General features: G+C 38.8%; 1 long non-coding RNA gene across 11 annotated transcripts in view; it reads left to right on the forward strand.

Annotated features, from left to right (window-relative positions):
- LOC110256021 (uncharacterized) overlaps positions 1-21,226 on the forward strand; it is a 494,788-nt gene that overhangs the window by 370,178 nt on the left and 103,384 nt on the right. Inside the window, exons 5-6 of one of the 11 annotated variants that reach the window (XR_014825672.1) lie at positions 990-1,127; positions 2,448-2,685. The exons of the other annotated variants lie outside the window; for them this stretch is intronic. This is a non-coding gene — a long non-coding RNA (uncharacterized LOC110256021). Of the gene's footprint in view, positions 1-989; positions 1,128-2,447; positions 2,686-21,226 lie in introns of those variants that run through there. 11 annotated transcript variants of the gene reach the window in all.

Genomic DNA, 21,226 nt, shown 5'->3' on the forward strand with positions numbered 1-21,226 from the left:
GGCATGGAAAGGGGAGGGGGCTCTAAGTCCACAGAGAAGAGCATCGTCTCAGTTTCTAAGCAAGCATTTATGGGGCTGCAGGGCATTGACTGTGAACTTGAAGTTCTCCTAACTGGATTTGCCCTGAGGTCTTCGAGAGTTAGTGGCAGAGCCCAGATAGGAATCCTGTTGCTGCCTTGGGCACTGGAAGGCTGTCCCTGCCCCAGCCGGTAGGAAGGGACACAAAACATGGGATTAGAGTGACTGCTGCATATTCAAAAATCAGCCCTTTGTCTGTCTTTGAACAGATCCACTGCTCATGCTACCATTATTAGGACAGGAACTTCCCAGGAGACAGAGAGGAGGAAAATGAGAAGGTTTCAAGGAAGCTCTACACTGGGGACAATTTTTTTTTTCTTTTTAAATTTCAAGTTAATATGAAACTGCCTATTTCTCCTCTGCCATCCTTAGTGACTACCAAACACAACTGATTTATGTCATTTTCTCTAAGTGGTATTCTAATGGGTCCACAAGAGGAAAATAAAATATTTAATAAAATAAAATGTGACAAATGAACTCTTTGAGTGAAACAAGTCGGATTAGTGAGAGCTACAGATGCAGCAGGAGGAGGAATGGGGTTCCGAGAGCTGGAAAGAGGCCCAAGTGAAAACTGTGATGGATTTCAGAGTTTTTTTTTTAAATGTTAAATTGGAAGGATTTGACCGTATTAAACATAATCTGATGTATACATGTATACATTTCATCTTCAATCGCCATTCTTTTGTCGCTTCTCATTTGCTGCAGTCGGAGCAGGGTTCCCTATTATGTAAATAAGGGAATGAGACAGATGGTGCCACAAAGCAATGAATTCATTTGGGGGGAGGGCTTTAATTATGGATGGGTGGGCCCGGCTGTGTTTTGGGTTCAGCAAACGTCCCAAACGTTATGGGATTGGCAAAATCCCAGATGCAGTTTTCCAGGCACATTTTAAAATCCTGTCATATTTGCAGGGAAACTGAAGTTGGGATTTGTTTCTTGTTCTTTATGAAATTCCTCAAGTTGCTGGCCCTGATTTTCAGCCTCTGAAAACTGTGGAGGAATTTGAGCTGTGTTTTAAGGATCTGGTCTACAATTCTTCTAAGACTAAGGTACTTCATAGGTATTACTGAGCTTTGAATAGTCTTTTTTATGGATTGGTTAAAAAAAAAAATTGAAGTTCCAGGATACTATAAATGGAAAATTCAAATTACATAATAAGATATGATTGCTATTAATGTGTTGGTATATTGAAATTTAGTATTTTTGGTACACTTTTTTTTTGCAGGTTTTATAGATTTTTTTGGAAATCTCACTATACTTGCCATTTTATATCTTGTTTCATCAAAATCATTTCTCTATGTCACTATTTATTCATAACTTTCATGAATATATAATAGTTCATTGAATTATGAGTCACTTGAAACAATTAAAAACATACTTTAGTGGGCATTTGTTTTACCCAAAGTAATGTCAACTAGGTCCTTAGACAATCTAGGATTGTCCTTAGTCAGCTAAAATCTCTTTGGTAGAAACATATGAACAGAATAATCAGAAATGGCTGTGGGAATTTTGGGGGTGCTATTTAAGGTCAGGGCTAATGATAAATTGATTAAAGTCATGTGGCAAGTTCACAGTCAGAGGCAGAAGCTCAAAGAGAGACCCAGAAGTGGCTGAGCGTACACGAAGGACTTAGAGTTTTGGATATTATTACATAAAGAGCAAAACACAAATTAGGTGAAAATTTACAGGAACAGGGTAAACCATTAGCATTTGTGAATTTAGTATCCATGATTTCAACTGTTCTCAAGGGACTTTGCAACGCCAGGATGTGGGGTGATTTATCGTTTTGCTGCAATAGCACTTTAAATCACATGGGTTTGCAAAGCTTGCGTTTTGACCACGCCGCTCTGGCTCCAAACCTAGCCAACCGTCCAGCTTTTGTGTTTTAATCAGTTTTGTGGTTTCGCACTCCTTGACGAGAATTTAGCAATTCTCATAATGTGATAAATTGTATTTCTTTGTGATTAAAAAAAAAAAAACTAGACCAGAGAAGAACATCAACTGTGAGAGCTGATGCTGAAAGGAAATAGAAAATAAGACGCCTAAGAAAGTGATAGTCCCTTGCCAGAAAGCTGAACCCTTGGCTTCATTAAAGAATGGCATGTGACATTTGACAGTGTTCTGGTTCCATGACATAAACGAGTCCCCCATACACTGAGCACTGAGAAAAAGATATTTCCGATTCCACTTCAGGCGGCACTCTACCCCTGGAAAATACTCCTCATTAAGTAAATCATCAAAGCACAGCTTAAATATTTCAGTTTTTCATTATTTCTTTTTCCAGGAGAAATTAGAGTGATATTTGTGAATGTGCTAATTCACTAAGATCTGGGATGTATCAAGGATTATTTGAACAAAATCTCTTTTAGTGAGAAGTTGAAGGGAGTCAATTTCAACTGTGACAAATTCTGAGCTCCCTGTGAGCTCCAAAGAAGTGAGGTGGACGACTACCTGCTGAAGATAGAGCGATGAACTTGCTATGCAAGATGTAACTGGTGTGGACCAATGGGGCACATCTCAGATGAGCCAAAGAAAGGCCGACTGCATTTGAGAGCTTAAGGTACCTGTGACTGATGGGGTCACCAGAAGGAGATTTTTTTAAGCCAACCACTCAAAACTGCTTTGATTCCAGATTAGAGATTCCACAAAGAGGGTGGGCCTAAAAGAAATCACATTGAGGTCAATTTTATAGTCAATTGTATAAAGCAATAAAAATGGGAACTGTTGCCCACAAAATCAATTTATATAACCCTGACCAGTCACAGGCAAATTGTGGAGGAGACAAAATTGGCTTCTAAAGACTCTTCACAAGATGGGGTCCAATAGACCAAAGTTGAGATCCTGTCTGTTCTTTCAGTATAAGCTGCCTTGTTCACTTCCCCTTTCTGTGCCCAGTTTCCTCATCTGCAAATTAGAGCTACTATAGTAGACCTTATAAGATATATAATAAGCTGATGCTTTACATTTTCTACCCATGTATCCTCAGTCTCAGGGTAGAAGGTGCTGGTTGCTCTGGAAGGACCAGAAAATTAATTGCAAAGCAGCCTAAAGCAAGTATTCACCTTTGTTGTTTTCTACGCCTTAAGTGCTCACAAGATTATGACTTGTCTGGCCCCATCAATACCTCCACCCTGCTCCACCACCCTTTCCCTTATCCTACAAGCTTCAGCCTTACTGGCCTTTCTTCTTTAATGTGTCCTAATCCCCATACATTTCAAGGCCATCTTTACCCACCTCCCTGCCACCACTACTCCCTGCCTTTCAGCAACCTTCTCTCCTCATATTTCAGGTTATCTTTCACTTGCCTCTCTTGTTGGCTTTTTAAGAACTGTGGGATGCTTTCCTTCGTAGTACCTAGCCCAGCTTCTGTGACTAACTCATCTGCTTCCCATACTATGTTCTGAATTTCCTGAGATAGGGGTCATTTTGCTTTCGGCCCATCATTGGAACACCAACATTTACTACAACGCTCAGTAAATATTTGTTGAATAAATCAATGAATCTTAGAAGTTCACAGTAATTTGTTGGTGTACTTCCATAATATACCTATTTTCTTTTGCTTGAGATAAAACACACTATCCTAAAACAATAATCATTGAGTCAAGTGGTCCCTCCAGGAAGTTGTGTCATGCTTATTCTTACCTGAAGCTGATTCAGGGCTGCAGTTGCCTGACAGTATGTCCTTCCCCAACCTGATAACAGAGAAAGCATTCATATCTAAAATTGTCTTTATTATTGCGCTTTCCTCTCAGCTACTTGCTGGCAAACTCCTACAACTGATAGGACAAAGAAAAGGTGTCTCGGGCCAGTTCTCCTATGCCCCTCCCTCCATGCCTTTGAAGCCATTCTCATATTTAAATAGTAGGTCTTCCTCTATCTGTTTCATAGAAAGAGACTGGGACTTTAGGGAAGATTCACCCCAACAATAAGCACACTCAGATGGTTCCTAATGAGAAGTTTTCCCTCAGGTAGAGTGGACAAACTGGCCACTTCCTCCTAGATTTCAATTTCATAACTTGTGGTTTGGATGGCATATGAGTCATGTTTGTAAAGGAATGACCTCGGTTGACCTAATGGCTTTTTCTCTCTGTATATAAAAACCAGAAAGCTTAAATACCTGGAAAATTATAGAGATCATTTTTCCAGAGTGAACCTTGTTCCATATTGTGCCCCCATCTGCCCCAGAAAGGAAAGGGAACAATTTTCCCTATTGTAGAAGGCAATCCTTGCTCCCACCAAGTTTCTTCTAATGAGAAATTCTCTAGATAAAGACAAGTGCTCAGATTGGGAAGTGAACAAAATAATAAACAAATGTCCACTGAAGCTCTTCTACTTTCCCTGTTACTTTTCATACTCATTCATTGAAAGCTGTTTTCTCAGGGGTAAAGTCCTTCAAGCTATTAAAATACACATGTTTTGTTTGAAAACTTTCAAACTATGAAAGTTTGAAAACTATGGGATCAGATCATTTCCAAGTTTCCCTTCAGTACTAGCTTTTTATGTTTATGGCTGTTTTTTCTCTCTAATCATATTACTTTCTCCATGTTCTCTTTAGTTTCTAATTATTGCTTTACTCTTTTTTATCTTTATTCTCTTCTCCACTGTCTCCTTTCTATAAAAGAACATACATTTGAAATATGGCTAGTGCAACTGAGGAATTAAATATTGAACTTAAATTTTACATTCAGTAGCCACTTGGCTAGTGTCTACCATATTGGATAATGCAGATGGGGACCGTGTATGCATCTATAAATCAATAGCAGAAACAATATTAAGAAAAAATAGAAGAATTTCTAAAAGTCAGTCAAAAAGATGCTGAAGCAACAAAATCAGGTATCACTTTTCATTCTTCAGATTAACAAGAAACATAAATATTGGTAATACATGTGTTAGTATGGATAGAAAAAAATTAATTTTCTCATATACTTTTGGTGTAAAAATAATAGGGTCTTTTTGGAGTCACTCTGGTAGTATCTGTCATCATTTAAACCATCTATACCCTTTCCTCTACAATTCCAAGTATCTGGCTTATGGAAATAATGGCACAGACATGGGCAAGAAAGTCCATTGTAACACCATGTGTTTTAATGAAAAAAGTGGAAACTACTTAAATGTGGGGCCTTTTAGGCAATGCATTACCTATAAAGAGGATAACATTCACTTTGTAGTCTTTATGAACAGTGGCCTCTGGGTGATACTCTTGCAAAATCCTGGTACAATGTCAGAATGGTTCAATTAGTTATGGTACAGATCACATACACAATGAAATATCATGCAGCCAGTAAAAAGAATGAAATAGAGCTCTATGTCCTGGCAAAGACATATGCCAATTAGACTGTTAGTGAAAAATACCACTTGTAGAACTATATGTGCAGTAAAATCCACCTTATACTTAACAAGAACATTAAAAACAATCAAGAAAATCAAATTACATATGAGAAAATTTAGTATAAAACTGAAGAGCATAGGCTCTGAAGCCAGACTCCCTAAAACTGAATAATCTCTGACACTTGCTAGCTCTATGTACTTGGAAAACTTACTAAGCCATCTGTGCATCAGTTTCCTCATCTGTAAATGGGGATAACAATAATGTTTAGTTCACAGTGTTGTTTTAAGTATTAAATAAGTATATGAAAAGCCTTTAGAATAGTAAATGACATAAGAAGCAGTAAAATTATTAGCATAATATTACTACATTCAAGTATATGTACCTACTTGAATATAATATATAGAGAAATATCCAGAATACATATCAAATTGTCAACATATTTCCCTTACCATAGAAAGTTCTGTTTTTCTGTTCTAGATCTTAATCTTTGGTTTTATATTTTACATATACTTTTCCAAGACTGTCACTTCCCTTTTACACATGCCAGATCCTCACAATAATCTTGTAAGTAGCTATAAATTAAGAAGCTGAGGGAGTTCCCGTCGTGGTGCAGTGGTTAACAAATCCGACTAGGAACCATGAGGTTGCGGATTCGGTCCCTGCCCTTGCTCAGTGGGTTAACGATCCGGCATTGCCGTGAGCTGTGGTGTAGGTTGCAGACGCGGCTCAGATCCCGCGTTGCTGTGGCTCTGGCGTAGGCCGGTGGCTACAGCTCCGATTCGACTCCTAGCCTGGGAACCTCCATATGCCGCGGGAGTGGCCCAAGAAATAGCAAAAAGACAAAAAAAAAAAAAAAAGAAAGAAAAGCTGAATCTATGGTGCAGCAGGATTGTCACTGTAGTGATTCAGATCACTGCTGTGGCATGGGTTCAATCCCTGGCTACAGAACTTCCCCATGCTGTGGGTATGGAAAAAAAAAAAAAAAAAAAGCTGAATCACGGAGAGGTCAAATAATTTGGGCAAAGTGACATAGCTAATAGGGTGTAGTGTGGAGTTGGGATTTGAATCCTGGTACTGATACTCCAGAATATAGCTTAAATTCTAGACCAATTATTTAATTTTTAAGGAAGGAAAATAAGGAAAAAAAATTTAAGGAAAAATAATTTTCCTAGGTTTGATAATAATTATTTTCCTAGATTTTCATCAGTTTTCTGTGTTTTCCAACTTTTTGGTTGAAATTAAATATGTTCTCTTATGACATTTGGTATCTCGTCAGCATTTATATTTGTTTATTATATTGTTTATTATATTGTTCATAGGACTCCATTCTTTATTCCCTTTAATCTTACTGGCCCCAAATCTTTCTACTTTATCCATCTTTAAAAAGGACATTTAAAATTCTTATTAACATGGTCTACTTTAAAAATATTTTTATTTCATCATTTAAAAAATCTTCAGTAATTGCTAATTGTTTTTCTTTTGTGTTATTTTTCTACTTCTTTAAGATTCTTTTTTTTTTTAAATTGAGGTATAATTGACATATTAGTTCCAGATGTATACAATAATGATTCAGCATTTGCTATGTTGTGAAATGATCCCCACAAAAAGTCTGGTCATCATCGGTCCCCATAGATAGTTAGAATTTTTTTCTTTTGATGAAGACTTTCAATATCTGTCCCCTTAGCAGTTTTCGAATATGCAATACAGGATTATTAACTGTAGTCACTGTGCTGTACATCACATCCTCACGACTTGCTTATTTGATAGCTGGAAGCCTGTGCCTTTTGAATACCTTCACCCATTTTACTCACTCCTATCTCCTCCCTCTGGCAACCACTCATCTGTTCTCCGTATTTGTAGGCTCGGTTTTTTTCATTTTAGAATTCACATATAAATGAAATCATATGGTATTTTTTTTTCTTTATTGGACGTTTCTTTTACATAAATCCTCTCAAGTTCCATCTATGGTGTTTCAAATGGCAAGATTTCATTTTTTCATGACTGAGAAATATTTTATTTTATATATATATATACCACATATTCTTTAGCTATGCACTCATCAGTGGACACTTAGATTGTTTCCATACCTTGGCTATTGCGAAATTGTGCTGCAGTGAATATGAAGATGTATATAGCTTTTCAGATTAGTGGTTTTTTTCTTCAAGCAAATACCCAGAAGTGTAATCACTGGATCTGTTCACTAGATCACTGGATCTAATCACTAGTTCTATTTTTAATTTCTTGAGGAATTGCCATATTGTTTTCCGTTGTAGCTGCACAAATTCACATTCTTACCAGTGGTGCACAAGTGTTCTGCAGTTTCACCAACACTTGTTATGTCTTGTCTTTAAGATTCTTGAGGGAAAGTCTAGGTCATTTATTCTCAGTCTATCTTTCCTTTTATAAAGAGTTTTATGGGAATTCCCATCATGGCTCAGCAGAAATGAATCTGACTAGTAACCTTGATGACACAGGTTTGATCCCAGCCTCGTTCAGTAGGTTAAGGATCCAGCGTTGCCATGAGCTGTAGTGTAGGTTGCAGCAATGTGGCTTGGATCTGGCTTTGCTGTGGCTGTGTCATAGGCTGTCAGCTACAGCTCCAATTTGACCCCTAGCCTGGGAACTTCCATATACTTCGGGTGAGGCCCTAAAAAGCCAAAAAAAAAAAAAAACAACAAACAAACAAAAAAAAGGAGTTCCCATCGTGGCTCAGAGGAAACAAATCCAACTAGGAACCATGAGGTTGTGGGTTCAACCCCGGCCTCACTCAATGGGTTAATGATCTGGCGTTGCCGTGAGCTGTGGTGTAGGTCATAGTCGCAGCTCAGATCTGGCATTGCTATGTCTCTGGCATAGGTCAGCAGCTACAGCTCTGATTAGACCCCTAGCCTGGGAACCTCCATGTGCCACAGGTGCAGCCCTCAAAAGATAAAAAAATAAAAGTTTTTTGGCTTTACATTTCCTTATTAATACCACTTTAGCTTATATATTTTATCATGAACATTTCTCTTTTTATTCATTTCTGAATCATTTGTACATTTAATTCTGATTACTTCTTTAGTGTAGCATTATATCAAGAGGTATTCTACATTTCCAAAGGGGTAGATTATTTTTTATTCTTCTTTGTTTTTGGAGTCCGTGGTAGGAGAACTGCCACAGGTTCACACAGTCATATTTCAGCTTTCGTCTTTTCTGAGTGGAGGGGAGCTTGTGTTCCCCAGGACCACATGACTGATTCAGGTCAATGAAATATGAGCATAAAGGACATGTGACACACCCAAGCTGAGGCAATGAAAAGCCTTATTTCATTGCCTAGTTCTCTGGTCTTGTCCTCTTGCCTGACAAATAGGGAGGGCTTTGTTGAGGCTGGCGGAATCATGGGATGAAAGATTCTTTACAGGTGAGAAGGATGAACAATCTAGAATGAATTTCGTGTGAGTAAAATAGAATCTTTTGTTGTTTTGGGCCACTAAGTTTGGGGGGCCTCTACCTCAGCATAGACCTGGCCTAACCTGAAGAATGTAAACTATTATTATTGCTTTTTATCAACAGCCTCCTAATCATTAGTACTTCCTCCTAATAGTTAACTTGTGTGTGGTAGTCACACCGTCAAACCAAAGCAATTGGTATTGGGGGAAACCCAACAGGAACTTCTCAGTACCATCATTTACTGAAGGGGCTGTACTTGTGTCTCAGCCCTCTATGGGCAAATATTGTGCCTCCCTTCATTCAGCCAGTCACATTTCCCAAGCCCCCTACAAGTACACCACTTTTTGCTGAGGTCTCTTGATGCCCTCTGTGAATAAGAATGTACCATAGAAGAAAATGCCAAGTGGTCCTGAAAGTTTTAAATAAGAACAAATAAGCATGACCCCAAGCAGATGCTCTTTCTAATATCTGTGGCCTTTAATTCCCAAAATTGCTTCGTCACACATCTCCCTCCCTTCCCCCATGCTCATGACTCATTCTGAATTTTCCTTATTTCGGTCATTTCCCTAATTAGCTCATGTTTTGTGGGTTTCATTTTTCAACAGCGGCCTGACTGCTGCTTCTGATTTGTGCAGTTTTTGCACACGCTATTGTTTGCAGACACATTTTGGCCGGGACCTCATTTGATGAGCCATTTGTTAGTTCTGATTGAGTAGGTCACTTGTGGGCTCAATTAACCACTTGCCCTTCATCTGATGGTGCAAGTGGCCAATTGCACCTGCAATTAGCTAATTAAGGGTTCGGTCATTTCCATAGGCAATTTTGCCTTTATCTAATTATGGGGCTGCACCAGATTCCTTTCATCATTTGAGCATAGACCAGCCAATGTAGGCAGAAGATGATGACTCTTGGTAAAGGTAGAGCAGCAAAAAAGGAAATTAAAAAAAATTGTTTTGTTCTTAATTTCCTCCTATGCTGTTTTTAAAAAATGTGCAATAGTAAAATACACGTAACATAAAATTTATCATCTCAACTATTTTTAAGTGGAAAGTTCAGTTTTAATAAATATATCCATAATGTTGTGTAACCATCACCACCATCCATCTCTAGGAATCTTCATCTTGTGAAAATGAAACTTTCTTCCATTAAACCATAACCCAATAGTTTCCATTCCTCTTTCCCCTAAGCTCCTGGCAACGAACATTTTACTTCAGTCCCTGTGATTTTTGACCCCTCTGAGTACCTCATATCAATGGAATCATACAGTATTTATCTTTTTGTGACTGGCTTAGGCAATTTTGAAATTTTATCCTTTAATGTGATTGTCCAAAGTAGGCAGAATTTACAGATTAAAGGCCTAGAATATTTTTCTGTTCAAATTAGAAAGATCTTTATGTAGTTCCCACAATGGGAACTCCTGTTTATTGGGCTTTTATCCATCCGAATAAATGTATGTTAACAACACAAGCTTTGCCGAGTCCTGGATTGTGTGTGCCTGCATGCAAATACATGGTGTGGGTTTATGTACATGAACTCATTCCAAGAATTTGCATTCCTGATCTGAAAGAGCTGAAGGTGCCACAGAACCTGGATCAGGCTTTCTACAGAGAAATTGTAGGGGAAAAGAGGGCTCTGAATGCAGGAGAAGAAGGGGGAATTTATCATTTCTATCTTTTTGATAAATGCTTTGCAAATGACTTTTAGTGGGTTCAATAGTTCATTCAAGAACCAGGAAGCCAGGTTACTTAATGCCAGGACAAAAGCACTGCAACCATCTCAGAACCTCTTCTGTCTGTAATACAATCTGAAAACAGTTGAGTCCTTCACTTCTAGAAAGTGACCAGTACATAGGCAACCATCAGAGAAAGCACTTATTGTCCAGATTTCTCATTGTATATAATCTGTTGGAATCATAGCCACACAGTCAATTTCTATGGCCCATCTGTCAGGGCATTGAAATTGCTTTATTATACAGAACCCGCTCACAGATTCTGTGGATTCAGTAAGGAATATTTACCGAGTGTCATCTGAGATCTCAGAGGTTCCATAAAACACTTAATTAACATACAAAATCCACTTCAGCTAAGCCTATACCTACTTTCTGAATATCAGTTACTGATTGGATTACTCCAGAGGCTCACGTTGGCAAGGGGAGAAATTGCAGAAGCTACTAGAGAGCAAGCTAGAGGCAAAGCAAGGTGGGCTGCCTCTGACATCTGCTATTTTTTCCCTGGGGCATGAGAGCTAGTGACTAGTGACGTGTTCCACCAAAGAATCACAGGAAAAAAAAAAAAAGTCCATAGAACTGAACTTCTTTTGTTTGTCTCTTTATCTTTTTGTTTTGTTTTTGATAAGCAGGAATGCTGCCTTGCATTCATGATCAATTGTTGCTGTCATCTTTATCTGACTGGCCTTATTTGTCTCTGCTGCTTAAAAGCTTTGATACCTTAGGCAAGTTACTTAACCTCTCTGAGCCCTTCTTTTAAAAAGATGGCAAACTCTCCCTCCTGGAGTTACTGTGATAATTAAGATAATATGATTAGAAGCAGTTTCTTCCAGCTCAGACTGCAGAGGGCTAGAGACAAGCCCCCTAAGATGGAGGATTATGCTCAGCACATAACAGAGTCATTTGCAAAGAGTAGGTACTGGAAACGTAATTGTTGATTGACTGGATAGATATTAATGAGGTTACATCAGCAATAGTAATGATGGTCCTCTAGCTTTGGGGCTTTTGTGTGCACATGACCTCACCTCCATGTAATTACTTTTCAAGGGTTTATGGCCATTCCCACGTGTCTCTCCTCCCTGGTGCTGTATTTGCTGGCCTCTGTGCCACTAGCAAGAAGCAAACACCTCCTAACACTTAAAAAGGGCCACCTGGAGCCTGTGAGAGAGTCTAGGGCAAAGCAGAGAAGGCCCTTCTCTCTGTGTCATATTCAATTACAGGGGTTCCCTTACAGGGCTGTCTGAGACTGGATGTTTCACAGACGTTGATGAAGGCAATTCATTAGGTGTTTCCTTCAACCTCTTTGTTCCATAGGACACGGATATGATGAATCCTATGTAGGCTGTGCTTGGAAATAACTCCAAAACCACCACACCAGTCTCAGGGGTGATGGTGTCCATTATTGGAGGGCTCCTCCTTCCCAGAGTTTCTTCTCTCAGACCCTGATGCCAAAAGGCACTGGCTGGCCTGCGCCATACTTGTCAGACATATCTGGACATGTCTGAATTCACGTTTAGGCTCAAGCAGAGATCCTGTTATCTGTCTGTCTGTCTGTCTGTCTATCTATCATCTATCATCTATCTACAGCTCCTATTGTATTTGGTGCACAGAAAGAAATTAAAATGTAGATCTCTTTCCTTGTCCTAAAAACCACATCAAACACTGGGGTCATGGATGGTTTTTCAGATTTTCAAATTATTTCTTTCTCTCAGTTAGAGGGAAGTTCTCAAACTAAAGTGTTTTGAATGGTGATGAAGGAGTCAGATTTTCATGCTCAATTACTCTAATTACTAGTTCTATGAAGGCACAGAACAAGCTTGAACTCAGGAGGGTACTGTTTAAAAACATTTCTTCTTGAAGACACAATTGGGCCTTAATAGTTTTCCTCGTGTCATTTTATGTCTCAAACAAGATGGCTTTAGTGAAATCTCACCCATATCACTCAGCTGCATTCAGATGAAGTATTAAATGAAGAGCCTCGGCGGTTTACAACAGAAAAGGTTTTTTTTTTCTCACTGGTTTGACATGTCCATTGTGGGTTGGCTTTGACTTCAAGTCCTAATCGTAACAGGACCCGAGATGATGGAACAGCCTTTCTCTGGGGCTCACTGCGTATAGAAACCCACCCTGTGTCTGATTGAAAGCCATCAAGTCTTTTTAAGCAGGAGGATAACTAATATCATGAAGTCTGAGCTTGAAATGATCTCTGATGTCAGGGAGGAAAGAACATTCAAAGAAGAGGAAGAAACTGATAGACGCAGAACTAATTACCAGACATGTGTCAAGGGTTATAAACAGGATGTGTGATGTATAATCTTAATATCTACTGAAACTTGTTTCCAGCACGGTAGAGCCACTAGGCTGTGGGCATGGAGAGGAGATAACTTGCACCCTTACTTCCAGTCTGTTAAAGAGGAAGAAAGGCCGGTCAGATCAGCGACCAGTTGCCGTAGTGACAAGCTAGCTCCTGGAATGCACCATGAATGCGGGGTGCAACACAGAAACCAAACAAAGCCTCCTGGCTGGTGTAAAATGCCCCACTGCCCCCCAAAATACCTTTGAGTTCTTAGGCAGAGGGAATCATAACAAGCCTGGGGCCTGCAGCAGGGGTTCAGCATCTCAGCAAATTAATTTTTTGCCTGCTTGCACCTGTCAGTGGCCCAGTAATGTCCTGCTAATCTCCCAGTCTCATCTGTCCCAGGGCTTGCTCCCCATCGGATGGAGCAACTGGCAGCTCAGGCAATTACAGTGAAGAGAGGCACCCTCTTGGAAATATATGCAAGGGCTTTATTTGCAGGAAGCTGCCGGGGTCATCTCCTGAGGTGATATTTTTGGCTATGCCAGACATCTCCCTGAGGTCACTGTTCATAGATATATCTGTTGAAATTTTAAGAGTAAGGCCATGACTTAGGAGGAGGGCCCTGAGGGGACTTAGGTATTTAAATGGGCTCTTTGTAGTCTCTCTCTCTCTCTCTCTCTCTGGTTCACTGAGCAAACTAGCTTCGTAGCACTGCCTTGATCATTCTCCTCACAGCCCCTTGGAGAAGAATGAGTGAACTGTGAGAGATTGATCTCCAGGCTGGACTCTCCTCCAGCTGTGAGTGACACAGGCAAAGAAAGGCTGTCAGGGAAGCCCCCAGGTGGGGCTGGGGAGATATAGCCCCCACTAGACAGTGCTGGAGGGGACAGAACCCTTTTAGTAGCCAAAACATCTCCCCTAAAAGAAAAAGAAGGTGGCCTGGAATAGGAGGGGGCCTTGAGAGCTTGGGAGGGGTAGAGCTGACAGGGAGCAGCATCTACATAATTGACTGTCGTTTCCCCCCCAACCCGCCATCCCCTATTCGGTTCTGGAAGCCAGGCTGCACCACATCTGTGTGCCTTCAGCTCAGCTCAACATGTCTCTGGTGAGAAGACGTCTCAGATTTCAGGAGCCCTGCAAGGCTTTGGAATGCTTGCCAGAGAGGAATTTGAACATCAAAAGGTTCAAAGGTGGCTGGAAAATCCAATCCTCAAATTGTTGGAAGCCAAACATGTCTTTTCGGTCGCATTTTTATGACTTTAGTAAGGACAACCGGTGGGACGAAGAATCCAGGGGAGTTTCAGCGTTTACCCAGCAAGCCCTTTCTTCTAAGGAAGTCAGTGCTCTGTAGCATTGTATTAATTTTTACGAGCTGGGGAAGGAGGGCAAGTAGTTATTTTATTTGGAGACGCAGAGCAGTTTCAAGTGATATTCATAATGGATCGTTGTAAATCTGGGGAGTCAAGGTTCAAATACGGGTCTCTTCACATTTGACATATTTTTATTTTGGGTTCAAATGAAGTGTATTTTTAATAGGCAGGACAACACTTCCTGCCTTCAATCAGAGATAATACCAGAGACAGCAAGTTACATTTCAACTTCAGATAAATACGCCCGCAGAAAAATTTCGCCTATTCCAGCTTTAAAACATGTTATGTCCAAGGTCAATTTATTTTCCTTGCAACTTAAAGCCAATCATGAGGATGAAATAACATCACGATTTTTATCACAAGGAAAATTTATCCTCAATCAGTGTTTTTTTTTTTTTTCTATGCTGCTTTTCAAGAAAAAAAAAAAAGACATGCATTATTCAAAAATTAGAAAGAAAAGAAAGAATGGATTAGCAGTAGGCCATGCCAATGAATCAAGATATTCAAAATAAGTTATTCCTAAATGGATACGTACCAAATGAAGACGCCTTTCACGGCATCCGTGACCTTGAAATTTAATCTGAGAATTTGCTTCTGAGAAAAATGGCTGAATAAGCAGGTCTTAGAATAAAGCTTTTCACTCAGTAGTTCCTTTTTGAAGACACTTGGGGAAGGTACAGCAGAAAACTAAGGTATAGATCCTGGCCTCAAGAAGATTATAGCTCAGGGGGGCTTTGAGCCCAAAGTGGGTGGCTGACTATAGTTTTTTCAGTTTTCTCAGAGCCTCAGTTTGATCATTTATAAAATTAAAATGAAAACATATCTTCCTCACTTACTACTAGGAGAGAGAGGAGGGGGTAAGGATGGTTGGGGAAATTTTTTTGTTTGTTTATTTTTTTGTCTTTTAGGGCTGCACCCACGGTATATGGAGGTTCCCAGGCTAGCGGTCGAATCAGAGCTGTAGCTGCTGGCCTATGCCACAGCCACAGCAACGTGGGATCTGAGCCGTGTCTGCAACCTACACCATAGCTCATGGCAACACCAGATCCTTAACCCACTGAGAGAGACCAGGGATCAAACCCACATCCTCATGGATGCTAGTCGGGGTTTGTATCTGCTGAGCCACAATGGGAACTCCTGTGAATTTTGAATAATTATAAATTATCAAAGAGTCTCTCTCTGCTCATATATCGTGGAATCCTACTTTTAACACCTGACAAGGAGACTTTCTGTGAGGTAGCCAGCGTAGGATCCTTATGAGAAATGCCTCTTCTATTATTCTTTTTCTGTGGTTGCCTAGAATGATAGTAATCCATTTTCTCGGCCCTCACTCTTTTCTCTTCTCCTCTGTCTGTTGGAGTTCTGATTCAGAACTGCTACATCTAATGATGTATCTGTGGTCCACTGATGTGGCACTGTGGGTGTGACACTTTCTCCATGCAGACTTTAAGCTAGATAGTATCATATTTATCATCTCATTTCATTCTTACAGCTAGCTTATGAGGTTCACTGCTCTTACACAATATCCAGGGAAACCAAGTCTCAGAGAAGTTAAGGAGTGGTCCCGAAATCACAAAGATAGTAAAAAGCAGGACTGGATCTCAGATGGTCTGCTTTGGCTTTGGTTTTCTTGGAGGTAAGAGGTTCTGAAAACATGTTCCAGTCCTGCGTTCTTCATGGGACTCTCTGAGCTTCTCACCTGTTGTTATTCCTTGGGCTATTTTAGCAATTCGAGTCGGGAACCCAGAATCTGACCAGCCTCTGTTTACAAATCTGGGTGATACCAAGAGTCATGTGACCTGAGTTCGAGTCACAACTCCATCGCTTACTAACCTGAGCTCTGATATCCGCATTTGCAAAACGGTGATAAAACCAAGGATCTTTTCTTGTAAGAATTCAATAAGATAAAGTATGTTAGGGCACCTGGCATATGTTAGTAGGTGTCCAGAAATCTGAATTGATACTTTTTTTCATATAAAAAAATTGTATGGGAGTACCCATCATGGCTCAGTAGGAATGAATCTGACTAGTATCTATGAGAACGCAGGTTCGATCCCTGGCTTCAGTCAATGGGTTGAGGGTCTGGCATTGCTGTGAGCTGTGGTGTAGGTCACAGACATGGCTCAGATCCCATTTGCTATGCTTGTGGCATAGGCTGGCAGCTACAGCTCCAATTCGACCCCTGGCCTGGGAACCTCCATATGCCATGAGTGCAGCCCTAAAAAGACACACACACACACACACACACACACACACACACACACACACACAAAATGATGGAAGTATAGTTGATTGACAATGTTGTGTTAATTTCTAATGTGCAGTCAAGTGATTCAGTTATGCATATACACATATCCATTCTTTTTCAGATTCTTTTCCCTATAGATTATCATGGAATAGTGGGTAGAGTTTCCTGTGCTATACAGCAGGTCCCTGTTGAACATGACTTCTGATTCCAGTATCTTTGGGGATCTGCCCAGAACCACTGTGTCCTGTGAACTGAAGTTACCCCAGGGGCGTTTTATGATATATTTGGCAGCAGGAATCCAGTTTCCCTGGGGTTCCTTGTGTAGACAAGCTCCCAGAAGATAACATAGCTTCAAACAAGATACTTCACTGAAAAATACCTTAGAGTCTATCTAGTTCAGTGGTTTTCTAAATTGTTTTTATTAGTGGATGCCTATTTTTAAAACAAATTTGAGGAAGAATCATGTTATGCAAAAGTGATAAAGCTTCTCAGCCTGAAGAGACGGTGGGAGGCTCAAAGCAGGTTAGCTCAGACTCTTAGCACAAACCTTCCCCTTCCAAAACCTTGAAGTTTTTCAGAGCAATGTTTGAAAACCACTGATAGAACTTCTAACAATCCTATTTTGTAAATGAAGAAACCGAGGTTCCAGAAGAGTTATTTACTAGAAAGAATCCATCCATTTTAATATGTAAAGGCATCACCTGCAATAGCTTGGCTTGGTCTTTCTTTGACGTACTGTTTCTTTTGTTTGTTTGTTTGTTTTTATTTTTTTCCCCCTTCAGCTGTGCCTGCAGCAGGGAGAAGTTCCCTGGGCCAGGGATCAAACCCATACCATAGCTGTAACCAGAGCCATAGCAGTGACAAGACCAGATCCTTAACCCACTGAGCCATGAGGGAATTCCAGCTTGGTCTTTCTTATATTCAACTATGTAGCAAGAGAAAAAAAATGGATTTTTTTAAGTAAATTTTATCAGTATAGGTGATTTACAATGTTGTGATAATTTCAGGTGTACAGCAAAGTGAATCTGCCATACATATACATCCATTCTTTTTCATACAGTTTAGACTACCACAGAGTATTGAATAAATTTCCCTGAGCTATATAGTAGGCCATTGTTACTGATTGATTCTGTATATCGTAGTTTATATATGCTGGTCTCAACCTCCCAGTCCATCCTTCCCCCCCAGTGTTTCCTGTTTGGTAACCATAAATTTGGTTTTGAAATTTTGGGGTCTGTTTCTATTTTTTGAATAAGTTCTTTTGCATCATATTTTATTACATTCCACATATTAGTAATCTCATATGATTTTTGTCTTTCTCTGACTTACTTCACTTAGTATGATAATCTTTAAGTCCACTCATGCTGCTGCAAATGGCATTATTTTATTCTTTTTATATGGCTGAGTAGTATTCCATTGTATATACATACCACATCTTCTTTATCCAATCCTCTATAGAGAGACATTTAGGTTTCTTCTATGTCTTGGCTATTGTAAATAGTGCTGTAGTGAACAATGGGGTGCGAGTATCTTTTCACATTATGGTTTTCTCTGCATAGATGCCCAGGAGTGAAATTGTTTGATCACATGGTAGTTCTATATTTAATTTTTTAAGGAACCTCCACACTGCTCTCCATAGTGGTTGCACCAACCTACATCTCCACCAGAAGTTTAGGAGGGTTCCCTCCTCTCCACACCCTCTCCAGCATTTATTGTTTGTAGACTTTTTGATGATGACCATTCTGACTGGTGTGAGATGATATCTCATTGTAGTTTTGATTTGCATTTCTCTGATAATTAGTGATGTTGAGCATATTTTCATGTGTTTTTCGGCCATCAGTATGTGTTTTTGAAATGTCTATTTATATCTCCTGACCAAAAATGTGTGTTCTATTTATCTTTTTTTTTAGGTTTTAATATCTATAGTTTTATTAAAACTTCTCTTTCTTTTGCTCACTCTTGGTGATAAAAAGAGTTATCTTTACATAGTAATTTTTTTCATTTTTTTATTACTCAAATGAATTGATCACATCTGTAGTTGTATAGTGATCATAACAATCTGATTTCACAGTGTTTCCATCCCACAGCCCAAGCACATCCCCCTTTACATAGTAATTTAAAAATTCTTTTCTCTCTTCCTCTAGCTTTCTCATAGAGTATATAAGGGTGACTGTTTCCTTGGCTAAAGAGCAAAAAAAAAAATGAAATTTCTGGAAAAACTTCTATAATTCTTTTCCAAGATAAAAGTTACTCAATATGTATCAAGAACCTGAAAATTTTGAGGCCCTTTGACTCAGTAATTTCTCTTCTGGAAATGTACATAAAGAAACTAAATACAAAAATATGTGTGCACAAATGTCTTTAACCATATTAATTGTATTAAAATAAACACTACAAACATATCTATTCAGTAAACAAGTGGTAGAATTGTTGAGCTCAGTGGAATATCATATAGCAATTAAAATGGAATTTTATACATGAAGTACTTAAGGATAACATTAACAAAATATGTTCCAGATCTAAATACTGAGACCTATTAACTATTTCTGAGATAAATAAGACTTAAGGAGAGATATGCTATCTCAGTATCAGAAGATGCAGCATTGTTATATAAATTATGTAAATTTCTCCAAGTCGGATCAATAGATTCTTCTAAGTCAATCAATACATTCAATGAAATCCCAATCAGAATCCTCATGGATGTTTTAAAAAGTAGATTGGTAGTGTGTACATATAAAATAGATAACTGGGGAGTTCCCGGTGGTGGCGCAGCGGAAATGAATTCTACTAGGAACCATGAGGTTGTGGGTTCAACCCCTGGCCTCCTCAGTGGGGTAAGGATCCGGCATTGCTGTGAGCTGTGGTGTAGGTCGCAGACGTGGCTCTGATCTGGTGTTGCTGTGGCTCTGGCGTAGGCTGGCGGCAATAGCTCTGATTCGACTCCTAGCCTGGGAACCTCCATATGCCGAGAGTACGGCCCTGAAAAGACAACATTAGCAAATAAATAAGTAAAATAAAATAAAATAGATAACTAACAAGGGCCTCCCGTATAGCAAAGGAAAATTTACTAAATATTCTATAATAACCTATATGTAAAAAGAATCTGAAAAAGAATGCAATATGTATATGAATATATGTATATGTATGTGTGTATATATATATATATACATATACACACATATATATTTTTTATTCACTTGCTATACACCTAAAAATAATACAACATTGTAAATCAACTATACTTCAATAAATTTTTTTAGTGCATTGGTAAGATGATTTTAAATTTACACAGAAAGGCAAAAAACAGAATAGTCAAAGCAATTTGGAAAAAGAAGCTGGAGGGCTTATACTAACTAGTTGATTACAAGCTACAGCAATCAAGACAGGATGATGTTAACTTAAGAATAGACATAAAGCTCAATGGAACAGAATAAACTGTCCACAATAGATCTACAAGCATACCAAAGTAGCTTAATGGGAAAAGAACAATCATTTCAACAAATCATACAGAAACAATTGGACATTGATATGTGTGAAATCAAACTTTTCATTATATCATAAACAAAATTAACTGAAAATTTATCTAAAATCTGTAGATATGAATGAAAACTATATAATTTCCAGAAGGAATATAGGAGAAAAATCTTTACAATGAATAAGCAAAGATATCTTAAGACAGAAAATGCACTAACTGTAAAAGACAAAAATGATAGACTGGACTTTATCAGAATGGAAAAGTTCTGCTCTTTGTAATGAACTATAAAGATTATGAAAAGGCATGCCATAGATTCAATGAAAACATTCACAATGCATATATGTGACAAAGAACTAGTGTCTAGGATACATAAAAAGCTCTTGCAAATCAATAATAAGAAGATAACCCAGTTTTTCCAAAAGTAAAATACTTGATCACACACACAAAAGATATATAAAATGTCCACAAAACAAGTAAAAGTATGTTTAACTTCTCTAGTCACCAAGGAATGTAAATAAATCACAATGGTATATCACTACATATCCCCCAGGAAGACTAAAATTAAAGGACTGACAATTCCAAATGTTGGCTAGAATATGAAGTAACTAAATGATCCTATATTACTAAAAAGAATGCAAAGTAGTACTGACACTTTAAAAAACAATTTGTTGCTGGAGAGGGTGTGGAGAAAGGGTACCCTCTTTCACTGTTGGTGGGAATGTAAATTGGTACAACCACTATGGAAGACAGTATGGAGGCACTTGGAAAACTAAATATAGAACTACTCAGCAATCCCACTCTCGGGCATATATCCAGACAAAACTTTGATTGAAAAAGATATATGCATCTGTATGTTCAATGAAGCACTATTCACAATAGTCAAGATATGGAAACAACCTAAATGTCCATTGAAAGATGAATGTAAAAAGATGAGTATATATAAACAATGGAATACTACACAGCCGTAAAAAAGAACACAATAATGCCATTTGCAGCAACATGGATGCAACTAGAGACTCTCATACTAAGTGAAGTAAGTCGGAAAGAGAAAGACAAATACCATACGGCATCACTCATATCTGGAATCTAATAGATGGCACCTAAATGAAACTTTTTACAGAAAAGAAACTCATGGACTTGGAGAACAGATTTTGAGTTGCCTAGGGGAGGGGGAGGGAGTGAAATAGACTGGGAGTTGTGGGTTAATAGATGCAAACTATTGCATTTGGAGTGGATAAGCAATGAAATCCTGCTGTATAACACAGGGAAATA

This window comes from Sus scrofa, chromosome 1 (genome assembly GCF_054392235.1).
Source record: "Sus scrofa isolate SSC_HxYL_T2T_F1_AM1 chromosome 1, Sscrofa_HxYL_maternal_Yorkshire_Landrace_v2.0, whole genome shotgun sequence".
In the NCBI taxonomy this organism is placed as follows: domain Eukaryota; kingdom Metazoa; phylum Chordata; class Mammalia; order Artiodactyla; family Suidae; genus Sus; species Sus scrofa.